Here is a 13,652-nt window from a genome sequence, read left to right as displayed (position 1 = left end):
AGTATTATATTTTTTGAAGAAAAGTATTGCCATATGACCTTTTACATTGAAAGGTTAAACTTGCATTCAGTGGTATTCAGACCCTTAAGGCTTGAATAGAAAAATAAAGGAATACTGAACCGGAGTCGGATTTAGTCGTACACAAAGTACTAAATACATAAAAATCAATGGTCAGGGTATTTATTTTGGTTTTTCTTCTTGATAGTCGCTATAGGGTCTTCAACAATGAAAGAATCATTATGACAAGTTCAACATAATCCCTTGTGTCAACTTAAGCGGTACCTAAAGTTTCTTTTGATAAAGTCTCTAAGTCCTTAAATGTCCCAAAAAATAGCTAAATATTAATTGCATTTCAGAGTACGATAAGAGTCCGGGAAATGCTCAGAATGCAGGATTTTGCGTATTTTTTCAGAGCTTCTGGGTGCCTTGAGCGGCCCCCAGACCCCTCGCCGAAACACATTTTGCCTCATTTTTAAACGAGGCTAGTTACGGCTCTGAAAAGACCAAAGAAGTAAAAAAGTATATTTAAACAAAACGCATTTGACTAACAGGTCGAACAACTGATGTTTTTAAACCCTGCTGACTGCCATTGGTGGTTGCCAAATAAAATTGATCACGAAATGTAACAAAATGGATCTTAATATAAATTTAATATTAAACAGAAAACGATAAACTTGTGACCAAGATGTTATGCCACAAACACAAGGTGTCAATATTTTTTTGTACACCAGATCTAGATTTCGACAATATATGTCTCTTCGGTGATGTTAGGGATCGAAACGGTATTTGGAAGGCCATATAATTTAACCTCAATTTCAAATACTAGACTCTTGAATTTTAAGAGTCAATATAGGATGAACGGATCATATAAACCGGAGGGAAAATATGATACAAGCCCAAACGAAAAAATATAAACGAGTCTAAATTGAAAACTACGTTCAAACCTATGATTGCGTTGGATAAAAACCGCAATTTTTATACGTGTGCATGTAAATGTAAAACACATGTCGTTGTAGTAGGGTCTAAATACAGCACAAACAACATTTTCCAAAAGACTAAAAAAGTGAAAAAGTATATTTAAACTTTATATATATATAAAAAATGACTGAATAAATAGACCTAACCAATCCAAATCAGTACAGAAGCCGGAGTTACTAGAAACAAGTGATGACAGGAAAATGAGTGACTCATTCTATGTTTTTTTCATGTATGCCCTCTGGGGAAACTGTCCTTAACTTTCTTATCCAAAATCTTTCCCGAGCGACTCTGTCTACCTTCGACCAACCCTCGTTGTGGTCTTTGATTTTAATGGTAAGGTTTTTGAGATCAGCTTGTGGGTGCCCAGGTGATCTCAAATGACGACTTACGGGTAGGTCGTGCTTGCAAGTCTAGTCACTTCGATGACCATTCATACGTTTGTTGAATGGCTGATCTGTCTCGCCAACATACTGCATGCCACATCGACACTGAAGGAGGTATACAACGTTCTGGGTTTTGCAAGTTATATTGCAAAATATAGTGTACACAGACCCAGTCGAGTGGCAAGTAAATGTTTGAGTATTAGGTATTTGATGACAAGTCAGACAATGTCTGTTACCACATGACTTGCATCATTCTGCAATTGAACAGCTTTTATTTGAGGAGACGTCAGCTCTAACAAATAAGTCTTTCAGACTTGCTGGTCTCCGAAAAGTTAAGACAGTAGGATTGAGATAGATCTTGGATAATTTAGGGTGTTTGCCAATTGGCATGGATCAAACGTGAAAGGTTAGTAAAGGCTGGATTGTATGTTAGAACAAACGGGACTATTTTGCTGCGCCTCTTCCGTTTGTACTATAAGAGGTCATTGCGGCTGTTATTATTAGCGCGGGCAAACCCCTTATCTATGTCCAATTTCTAATAGCCTCGTTTTGTCAAAAATCCGCGAAGTTCCTGTAATCGTTTCGTGACAGCCTCCTCAGAGGAGCAAATCCGATTTACTCTGAGAGCTTGACTGTACGGGATACTTTTTGTACAGTGTTTGGGGTGACAGCTTTGGGGAGAAGGTACCGATGTTTATCTGTGGGTTTACAGTAGAGGTCTGTAGATATGACACCGTCCTTTATAGATGTGGTTGTGTCTAAGAAAGATATTTTAGAGTCGGAAATTTCATACGTAAATTTAATTGAATGGTGGGCGTTGTTTGCATGTCGGATGAAATCATCCAGTTTTTGTTGGGATTCAATCCATTTCAAGTATAAATTGAAAACTACGTTCAAACCTATGATTACGTTGGATAAAAACCGCAATTTGTATTGCATGTAAAACAATTTCGTAGGAAAAAGGGTCTGACTGCAGCACAAACAAAATTTCCCAAATGACCAAACAAGTGAAAGACGTATATTTTAATAAAACGCATTTGACTAACAGGTCGAACAACTGATGTCTTAAATACTGCTGAATGTCATTGGCGATTGCTAAAAAAATGATCACCAGATGTAACAAAATGGATCTTAATACTAAACAGAAATCAGTAAACTTGCGGCAACAATGTTATGCCACAAACAGGAGGTGCAAACATTTGTACACCAGATCTGGATTTCAACAATTAATGTCTTTTCAGTGATGTTAGGGATCGTAAGGGTATTTGGATGGCCATATAAATTGACCTTAATCTAGGAGTAACTCTTGCATTTTGAAGAGTCTAAATTTGATGAACGGATTAATATAAACTGGAGGGAACATATGGTACTAGCCCAAACGAAAAATTTAACAAGTGTAAATTGAAAACTATGTTCAAACCTATGATTGCGTTGGATAAAACCCACAATTTTTATACGTATGCATGTAAAACAAATTTCGTTAATAAGGGTCTAAATACAGCACAAAGAACATTTTCAAAAGACCAATCAAGTGAAAAAGTATATTTTAACAAAACGCATTTGACTATTAGGTCGAACATCTGATGTTCTTAGACCCTGCTGAATGCCATTGGCGATTGTAAAAAAAATGATCATAAGATGTAACAAAATGGATCTTAATATTAATTTAATACTAAACAGAAAACAATAAGCTACCGGAATGATGCCAGGTGGTTTTATAAACTTGTTCACTTAACAAAAACTTTAAACTCAAATATGTCCTCAATAATTATGCACACAAAGGTTTACGACATTTAATGTTGGGTAAACAGACACCAGATAAGACAAATGATAAACCTGCTTACATTATATAAGATTTTAGCGGAACATAAATCAGGAACGGTAAAAGTTACACTATCAAATTGTGTGCTTAATCTGAGTAATGTGGTATTAAGCAGTGTTTGTAAGTTTCATAACATTTGTTTGAATCAAACGAAAGTTAGAGAAAGGGGAAAATCAATTCAGCAATTTTTCCATCTATAAAGCGGCATAACTCTAGAACAGTACAAGTGAGGCCACCAAAGTCCAACTTGATCTATCAGTTTCATAATATTAGTTTGAGGCTAATGAAAGTAATAAAAAAGCGAAAATTAATTCAGCATTTTTTTTCCATTTACAGGAGCATAACTCTACAATGAAAATGTGACGCGAACAGAATTCAAACGTTATATGTGTTTTGTATTAAATGGATGTCTACGAGAAAACCATGCAAAATCAAAAAAATTTATGAAAGGGGTTGTGGAATTTTCAGCTGATTTTGGGTTCCTAGTAAAGTATTAAGTACATCTAATAGTTCTATGGTTAAAAAATGACAATTTATCTCAAATCATGTGAATACAGGGCAATTCTAGTTTAGTACCAAATTTGCTGGAAAATGTTGTTGAAAATGGACATTTTTTTTTTATTATTGAATAGTTCAAAGTATTATATGACAAAAAAAAAATTGTTTGGCCTTAAAATTCAGACTTTCTACTAAAATAAACTGTAATTTGGATCTTATTTCAACCTTTATTTTTGTTTTTATTTTTATTGACATAATTGTGTTTTTTTAAATTTGAATTCAGCCTATACTGAAAATGTCCATAAAACCTCAAAAGTCACTCAAATTGAAAAAAAAATTGGTTAAATGTTATGGTTCACTACAAACTAGTATTCCTTAACGGGATTTTGGTTGCAAATTGATATAAGCTTGTTTGATTAAAAGATGAAAAACTGAAAAATATAGCTAAAATTATCTCCCTTTGTAAAACTCTTCACAATAAAAGGTAGATTTAGTGTCAATAACAGAAGGAGGGAAATCAACAAATGTGCAGAAGGATAGGAAATAATGTTATTTTTGATGAATATGGTGTAGCCAAAAACTTATTTTTATTGAAAGAGTGTATTAACAAAGACATAGGAAACCATGTGGCAAAGACATTCTCACTGCCACTGGGATAAGTCTGATCCTGATCAGATAGTCTAGACATGACTCATGAGGCTAGACTATCACTATCATCTCTAGGTTTCAGACTCACATTTTAAAATGCATATGCTGCAAACATGGACAGGAGTTGGATTGCAGTAGACAAGAAGACAAAATGAGTTGCTGCCATCCTTTCATGACCCTTCCAAATCTAGCAACGGAAATTCCAATGCAAAACTTACAGTTTCAGTTGGTTCTGGTAAGTTTGTTAATTTTTGTTGTTGTTAGAAAAAGCAATTTGACACCATAAAAAGACCTACTGTAGAAACATCACATCAACACATAAATATAGGAAGAAGAGCATAGACCATTTCTCTTTGGGGAAAAAAAGGGGGGGAATTTACTTAATTTTCTTGAAGCAAACACTGATTTAATTTTCATTGACATACATTTATAATGATTTAAAATTCTTCTGAAACTAAAAGATTTATGTGTTTGCCTTCTAAATTTTAATAGAAAAACTTTTTTCTCTCTCAGTCTCTCAAGAAATCTATAATAATCATGATAAAATATATATTCTATTACAAAGCCCTCTGGTATCAGGTCTGTTCGCCCTGAATAACAATTTATAAAAGTAAACCATTATAGGTCAATGTATGGCCTTCCACACGGAACAACAAGCTATAAACATGATAAAGGATCCCTAAATTACTAGTGTAAAACCCTTCGAACAGGAAAATCAATGGTCTAATCTATATAAAAAAAGGAGAAACCAGAAACAGGTATAAATTACATAAACATACGAAAACTACTGTACATTTATGTCAACTAAAAAGTATGTGTGTTAACCGCACTACCCTTACCTACCTTTATTTTTATCCCTTCCCTTAAGATTTTTGTGACAGGTTTTGATTAAGCACTGTTAAAGTCACAATATAGCTCCCAAAGAGTTGTGAATTTGCTGTCTTTATTCATTCCTTTACTACATGTACATTGTACAATGCAGCTAGATTGATACAATATATGGTTCTCAAACTCAAAAAAATGTTTTACAGACTATGAGCTGGTTTTTTTTCTCTCTAAAAATTGGTTACTGTGAGACTTTTTCTTTACATTTCCTTAGTGCAGGTCATGTATCACAGTTATAAACATGGAATTTAGAGAACTTGTACATGTCTTTACTTCTATCGTTAATAAAATAGAATCTGAATAGAATATGCTTACAAATGTATTCCAAATTAAAGGGCCCAGAACGGGCAACATGAGATTATAACATTACAGATTACTCAGATAAAACAAATACAAAATAACAATACTGAAGAAATGAATTACTTGATGATGTGATTGATATCATAGCATTTATGACATTTACACAAATTAATTATCATATCTACAAAACTTTTTTTTTCAATGAACCAATGCATTATGTGTACAATGTACATGTAGATGTAACTCACTGTACTGATCATGCAAATGTACAAATATACAATATTTTATTTCTTATCAACAGGTTAATGTTGAAGATGGAAAAGCACAAAAATAATGTTAAAATGAAAGCAGATATGATAGAGATCATATAGGTAAATATATGATATAGTTGATAAAAAAAATGAATCAAACAAGTCATAACAAGAGACTACTAAATAGACAGCAAATAAGACCTGTGTTGTGGCATTATTTGTGAAATATAATCATATATAGAAATTGGAAATTGACCAGTTACAAAGTAAAAATAACACAAAGAACACTAAAATTATTATTTTATGATCAATTAAGGGTCATATCAGTACAATTTACACAACAATATTTTCATTACTCAACATTGGAATTGTTCTCTTTATGAGAATTAAACCTAGAAAAAAATATGTGTTCTTGTCAGCTTGACACTGAGATCCTCATTTATAGTATACATGCATTTATGGTAAACCTGAAGACTACATTTGTATTTTTCATTTTTGAAAAAAACGCTTTTACCATTATTACAGCTATTTTCCTAATGCGTGTAGAGTAAAACTTTGGTAGGTTTGCTTGCTCTGTTTGTATAAATATTGATTCAAGCTTTGTAATTAAGGTTGATATCTTCAAACAATAAATATAGGCATATTTGAACCTTTATGGAGTACTTTTAAGTTTGATTAGACGTTATTGTCAATTGCAATTGTACAATATACAAACAAACCATGCAAACTAACTGAAGTCTTAGATTTACATGCCGTAGGAAATTAGCTGTAAAATTAATTATATATTTGTTTCCAATGCTTATTGTTTTACCAACTTCAAATGTTTTGGCTTGTTTTTAAATTGGTCTATATCAGCTATAGGGTCAAAAGGGTCCAAATTTAAACTTGATTTCATAAAACAATTGCATAATTGGTGTTCTTTGATATTATGCAAAATTAAATGGTGTATTGTACTTTTTTGGGTTAAATACTTCTTATATGTTTAGATTTTTAATATTCGTTTTCAAATTGCAAAAAAGATAAAAAAAAAAAAAACCTTTGTTAGTTTATTAAAATATTATTGAAGTTTTTTTTGTTATCATGCATTAAGCATGTTTAGATTTATGATTTGGGCTCAGTTTTCAAGTTGATTCAAATTGGGGTTCAAACTTAAACTTTGTTTAAATTCATTAAAAATTGCATATATGGGGTTCTTTGATATGATAAATCTAATCATGTCTTTTAGACTTTAGATTTTGGATATTGACACAAGTCCAATTTCAAAATCATCAGTTCTTTTACCAGAAACCTACATGTATGATGTGTCTAATAATTCATCACAATCCAAATTCTGAACTGTATCATGTGAATCAAGTTCGAATGTAGTGTCTATATAGTGTCCCCCCCACCTGATGAAGGTGCAATCTCTGCATTTGTAATAGAATGTACCCTTGAGCTGTTTTATTCTCATTGTTGAAGGTTGTACAGAGGCATTCATTTCATTTGAACTTTTGTGGATATTTGTCTCATTTGCAATCAATACTCATCTCCCTATTTTTGTATTGTCATAACGTCATAAATACAAGATGAAATCTGTAAAATTAACTTCATTAAAATTAAGTTTGCTGCAGCTTGGAATAAGAAAAAAATCTAATTTAGGTCCATTTTTAGCTAGTATACTTTATTTCTTATTCTATGTACTGGAATGTCAGAGTTGTGATAATCGAAACACATTTTACACTAAGACAAAGTTAATAAGTAATTTCTTTTTAGGAAATTTCAATCATTTAATGGATAACAATTGTTTTCTTATTATTTTTTACAGACATTTGGTGATCCAAAAATAAGTGGAGTTCATGAAAGAAGACTGATTGCTGAGACACATTTTTGTTGATAAACATGTTTATGATAAAGAAAAACTTAGATAATATTACTGATACTTGAATAAGGCTCTGATCTGTCTTTGATTTTTCCTGTTGTTGTTAAAAAATTGCAAGCTCAAATAAAAATAAATTGAAATGGAACTCATATGCTTTGAAAAAAAAGGAAAAAAACGGCAATGTGAATCTCGCTGAAGTCTTGAAAACCACCAAGTCAACACACAGTTGCAACACAAATGAGAAGAGAGAGATATTTGCTAGGAAATAGAATGTTCTCACTGTCTCACCATCAGCAAGGCTTTCTCATCAGCGAATAAGAAGTCTAAAATTACTTCTGTATTAAAAGGTCATCAGTATTGAAGACAATCAAGAAGATTACGAATGTACTTGGCCATTTGATAAACATAATAATATTTTCATTTGTCAGAAATTGTTTCTTAGATTGACTAACTAGTTTTATTGACTGAATTATTAGTAAATTACCTTTCATAGTTCATGTAGTTACATGTATGTAAATTCTTATAAGATAGTATGGAAACAATTTAATACTTCCCTAAATTCCATACCTAATGCAATAATTGTCTTGTGCTGCTAAGTCAATTCGAAATTAACTTTTAAGTCAATTCGAATCAACTTTTATGTATGTTTATAATAATCTTATTCTTGCATGTAAGCACCATTTAGTGTTATTGTATCATCTTCATTGATTGTTAAATATAATACTAATGCTATAAAAAAAAATATCATTTATGATCATTTATACAGATTAAAATATATTTAAAAATTTATCAATGCTAAAAGAGAATTTATAAATTTAGACATTTTTTTAGGAGAATTTTAGAAAGTACTACAACAAAAGCAAACCAAAAGTATATGCTCAAATGCACTATTAACTCTTTCTCCAGATAACCAAGGAGAGATTAGTTTATATTTTATTAAATTGATGAAGTGTATGATAGTTTAAATTAATATGTATATGCAATTTTAAGGTTTTAAAAATCAGCATTTTTATTGGACTATCTCCCTTTGTACATTTTATCCACACTGTCTCAGGTACTCATGATCAAAATGACTTGTATGGTAACCAGCATGCAAGTAAAAGGTTGCAACGTGTCTTAATTTTGTTTACCTGTCAGACACAACTTCTGAATGTCAATACTTAAGATTTTTCAATATGATGAACTTGACATTGAATTTCATATCATTTTTCAGTAACCAGAATACAACTTTTGTAATTAGCAAGCTGCAATAACCAAAAATTGGATTACTAGGAAGAAATGAATGGATTTTACTCTTTAAAGTAATAGGGACAAGTGTACTAAAGGAATTTGGAATAAAAAAAAATGCCAAAAAAAATTGTCTTTGGCAGCTCCCCCCCTTTTTTAAGCCTATACTTACTATTGTTTGTGACACAAAAATCCATTTCACTTTGAATTTTCTATTTGATTTACCTATATTGCATGTTACAATCTGTATAATTCAAGTATTTATTTTTGAATGCTTGGTTTCATTAAAATATGAGACTTTCCTCAATTTATTGCGAAAATACAAAAAAAGGGGAGAGGCTATCTAAATTATCAATAAAATCTGTAAAATTAATTTGCAACCGAAATCCCTTCAAAATATTTTGAACCAAAGAAAATGCAAAGCATTTCTGAAATTTAGGGTAAATTAAAGCGACTTTTGGGCTGTATTGTCTGTTTTAGTGTGATTTGATGAAAAGGCCATATTTTTTATCATTTTATGTGTTTTGCCACACCCTTATTTTCTATATATATCATTATGTTTAATAAAATTATGTGATTTATACTTCATACACATCCTATCTGTGCTATTAAAGTATTTAAACACTCAGAAGTATTATAGTATTTATTTCTATTTGAGAAATTTATGAAATCTATGCATTTCAGTAAATGCATCTATAAATAAACTCGAAAATACCCTAAATCCCTATCGTTGCCATGGTTACCAGCAATGTAAGGGCTTCAAACTTGCATGACTTTCATATGAGGTCAACCTTAACATGTCAGCAAAGTTTCATCAAAATCAAACAACTTTGCATGGAGCACCATCTGCATGGTTTTCTCATAGATGTCCATTTAATAAGCATTCTGTATAAGTTTCATAACATTTGTTATAGAACGGAAACCAATTTTTGGACATACGGACGGATAATGGTAATTGTAATACTCTTCCTTTACGGTCGGATGGTGTGTGTTTAGGGGGGGGGGGGTAGCGGGTAAATTATCACGTAAAATTGAAAACAACACGTTTAATAATTGCATGCGCCCGTAGCGATGTTCTGTTTTTTTTTCATCAGGAACGCTCTAATCCAATCATTTGATTTTAATCAAAAGGGCCAAAAACTAAATACAGGTTTAGATTCAGGCTGAATCAGTATCTATAGAATTATTGTTGAAATCAAACACATTTAAATGATGGACCCCAATTGAGCCAACTTAAAAAATAGGATCAAATTCATAAATCTAAGTACATATTCAGGATATTTGATAATTCCTATACATAAAAAAAAACTAATTCATTGTAATTAGAGATCATTTTTTTTTCAAATTAAACTAAGTTAACATTTAGACACTTTGGACCTTAAAATGTGGCCAAATTTGAAAACCGGGTTAAAGGTAAAAATCTAAATATCAAACATTTGCATTGTTTATATCAAAAGAACCTCAAGAATTCAAGTTGTGTAGAGAAAAAAAAATTGGACCATTTTGAAATCAATGTGAACCAATTTAAAATGGGGCCAATAGCAAAATCTTAAACTTATATACTTTGTTATATTTAGCATATAAAAGAACCCAAATAATGTAATTATTTAATTTGTTCTTGTCCTAAACATGTATGAACTATTTGCCATTGGACATTAGCAACAAACAATCAATCAACTAATCTAACAGGTGAACTATCTTCAAAAGTACCAATAAAAATCTCCCTCTTTGATATTTGAAACTAAATGTATGAACAGTTCATTATTCGTTGTTAGTTTTTGAATGGAAACTATAGGAGCCGCCCAATATAGCACTACAAATTAAATTAGCAAAGTGATTAAATGGTAAAACAAAGTTAACAAAGACCTTTTTAATAAAACTGATGTGCAAATGTATAACATGTATTATCGTCCTTCCCTACGCCTATATCACACTGCTTTGTCGCTACGTAATTCTCGTATCAAGACTTCAAAACGAGACCAGACATTATCAGCGACGTCACAATGTGAAAGGAGAATTTATCAGCGGCTTAACAATGGGAGAGGAGACGTTATCAAGCTTGCTTTCGTCAAGTGTTAAACAGTCTTAGGGAGAGGAAAAAGACCAGTAATAGAACGATGAAGAGATAATCGGGACTTCTTCGTATAGATATCGTACAATATCGACACAATTTGAAACTGTTATGCTCGTTCGATGTGCTTACCCGCCAAAAAGGTTCACATTGTGGCTCGCGGCTGATATTTTACGATATCAATGTGTAGAAAATCCGATAATCTATACTAATTATGTTATTATATATATGATTACCATATTATGCAAACAGTTAAAATAATATATTAGTTAATAATATCTTCTATAAATGTATTTAGCTTGACCTGGCTATTTTCTATTCTTAATTGAGAATTTCTTGTATATATATAGCCCTACAAATAAAAAGTGTTAAACTATAAATTAATTCTTCAGTTTTGTTTGACATGAAAAAAACATATCAGACATGAAATATAGGGTAGTGTATGTAGTAATATGTATTAAAAAGGGCTTTATAAGTAATCTACACACATGTACATGTACAATGTAGGCTTCGAAAATATACCTTTACAAAAGTTTGCCATACTTTTGATTTTTTTTGTCTCCATGGCCTATTAGTTCATTAAAAATATTATTATCTGGATAAATTTGTCTAGTGTTACATGAACAGTATGCTGTATGCAAAACATGTAACTGTATGAGGCTTTTCCACTAGATACAAGTTTGTTTAGTAGACAAAGAGCTCAAGTAAGAAGTGAAATTATAACTTAGGAGAAGAGAATACAAACCTGACCTGCTAAACTTTAAATATGTTGAAATACATTTTGATTATTATCAGGATAATATGATTATGATCATTATACATTAATTTTATAAATCAGAAAATAAATATATATTGTACCCTGGTTAAGTAGCAGTCCAGCTAAGAATCATGCAAAGGGTGATACATCCATAGTGAAGGATATTCATCTGCTATAGTTTAATTGATTCAACTTGAGGCAAAATTAGTATAAATGGCAATTTGCACACAAAAAATCAAGTTGTTGCTATGGAAACGGCTGTTCCTAGCAACAAGGTGTTTAATGGCCTTAAAAACCCAAAATTTGTATATTGTTTCTAATTGGAAATAGTGCAATACTTATGAACTGTATAAAAAAGTATATACCAGATCTTTCAATCTATAATGTTCAACTTAAATAGGAAACATTTGAAAAGATGGATGCAAGAAGGGAAACTTGGTTACCATGACAACCAAATTAACAAATATTTTCAAGTTGGAAAATTGTCAAAAATTTGAAATTTTCAAACTCTATTTTCTCCCTAGACCCTGATGATAGAATTGATTTGTTTGATCATACTATTTCAGTTGACTCTTGTCTAAAACATATCAAAAATAAAAATATGTAGCCTAGTACAGAATTTTCATAAAAATGTTGATCATGTCGTCACGTTTTTTTAAATATTTATGCACTTTTTTCTCAATAATTATATAAATAAGCTTTCTGTAGATAACCTTATTTACTTTTTATTGCTAGTTTAATGTGAATAATGTTTTAAAACCATTTTAAAAGATAGTCTGTTGAATTTTGAAGCAAAAGCATAGATAATTTTTGTGAATATTGACTTTTTAAGGTAAATACGATCCGGTTTGTTGAGAAGTTGTTTCCCAAAAAAATCGATTTTGAGGTTTATGAAGACACATCACTAAGTAGAATGCTAAAAATATATGTGGCTAAAAAAAAAGAAAAAAGAGCATGTCTTCACCACTTAAGAATCAATTGCCTTGGGGGGGGGGGGGGGGGGGGGGGACTTCCTGGAAATAACTTAACTTCATCAGTATTATGGACGTGTCAGAAGCATCATTCTTTTAACACAAAATGGAAAGATAACCAAAAGGTTAACTTATGCTTGCTATATAGCTAGGTTTAACCCAACATTTTCTTTGAATGAAATCTGCATCATGTAAAAAAAAAATGGGGCAAATTCAGAAAGCGGAATATATGTTGTATACCGATAAGCGGAGCAAAATAACAAATTTTTTTAAAAGATTTAATGAAAAACTATACAAAGTGACGCCCCAGAACTGCACTCTGAAGTAACTATATTATAGCAAAGTCAATGTATGACTTTCTTTGAGATATTATTGTGTCTGGGAGTCATAATTGATGCCCCCACATATGCAAAGTGTTATTCTAAAATAATTATAACATTTAACCGCTTATACCCTAAAAAATGACAAAAGTTAAACTCCCGCTGGTATCTCCCAAAAGAATAAAAATCAAAACCCTGACCACATGCACACCTTCAATATGTATACAAATATATAGCAAAGAGAACACTTCCTAGAATTCAAACTGTAGGAGGAGTTAAGCTGAATAACTATATACCAAAAAGGGACGGACATGGGTATAACAATATGCCCCTCCTCCCCCTAAATGTTCAGTTGCGGGGGAATACACATATTTATTTTCCATGGTATACGCCATCTACGCAACACTGGACGATTATCTATTTATGATTGTTAGTTTTTAGAACATCCAGTGGCAAATATTTCATGCGTGTTTCTGACGATTAATGTTAATAAAATATGAATGATAAAAGAACGACACTTAGTCTTTTTTTTAACTACAATATGTGCAAGCTGACAAGTTGAAAGACTCCACAAGAAGAAAAGTACCTAGAACAAAGCAATTTTCTGACTCCTAGCGAACATTATTTAGTACTAGTATTTGCTTTTACCCCAAAATGTCGCGTGCTCGACAAAAAGGTAAAAA

The 13,652-nt window shown here is 31.4% G+C and overlaps 1 long non-coding RNA gene across 1 annotated transcript; it reads left to right on the top strand.

Moving 5' to 3' along the window:
- The first annotated feature begins 4,099 nt into the window (after window positions 1-4,099).
- LOC143071205 (uncharacterized) lies at window positions 4,100-9,481 on the top strand. The gene is made up of 3 exons (XR_012976819.1): window positions 4,100-4,564; window positions 5,816-5,885; window positions 7,570-9,481. It is a non-coding gene; the product is annotated as an uncharacterized LOC143071205 (long non-coding RNA).
- The last annotated feature ends 4,171 nt before the right edge of the window (window positions 9,482-13,652 follow it).

This window comes from Mytilus galloprovincialis, chromosome 1, assembly GCF_965363235.1.
Source record: "Mytilus galloprovincialis chromosome 1, xbMytGall1.hap1.1, whole genome shotgun sequence".
Lineage (NCBI taxonomy): Eukaryota > Metazoa > Mollusca > Bivalvia > Mytilida > Mytilidae > Mytilus > Mytilus galloprovincialis.
This window is presented reverse-complemented; position numbering and strand designations above follow the sequence as displayed.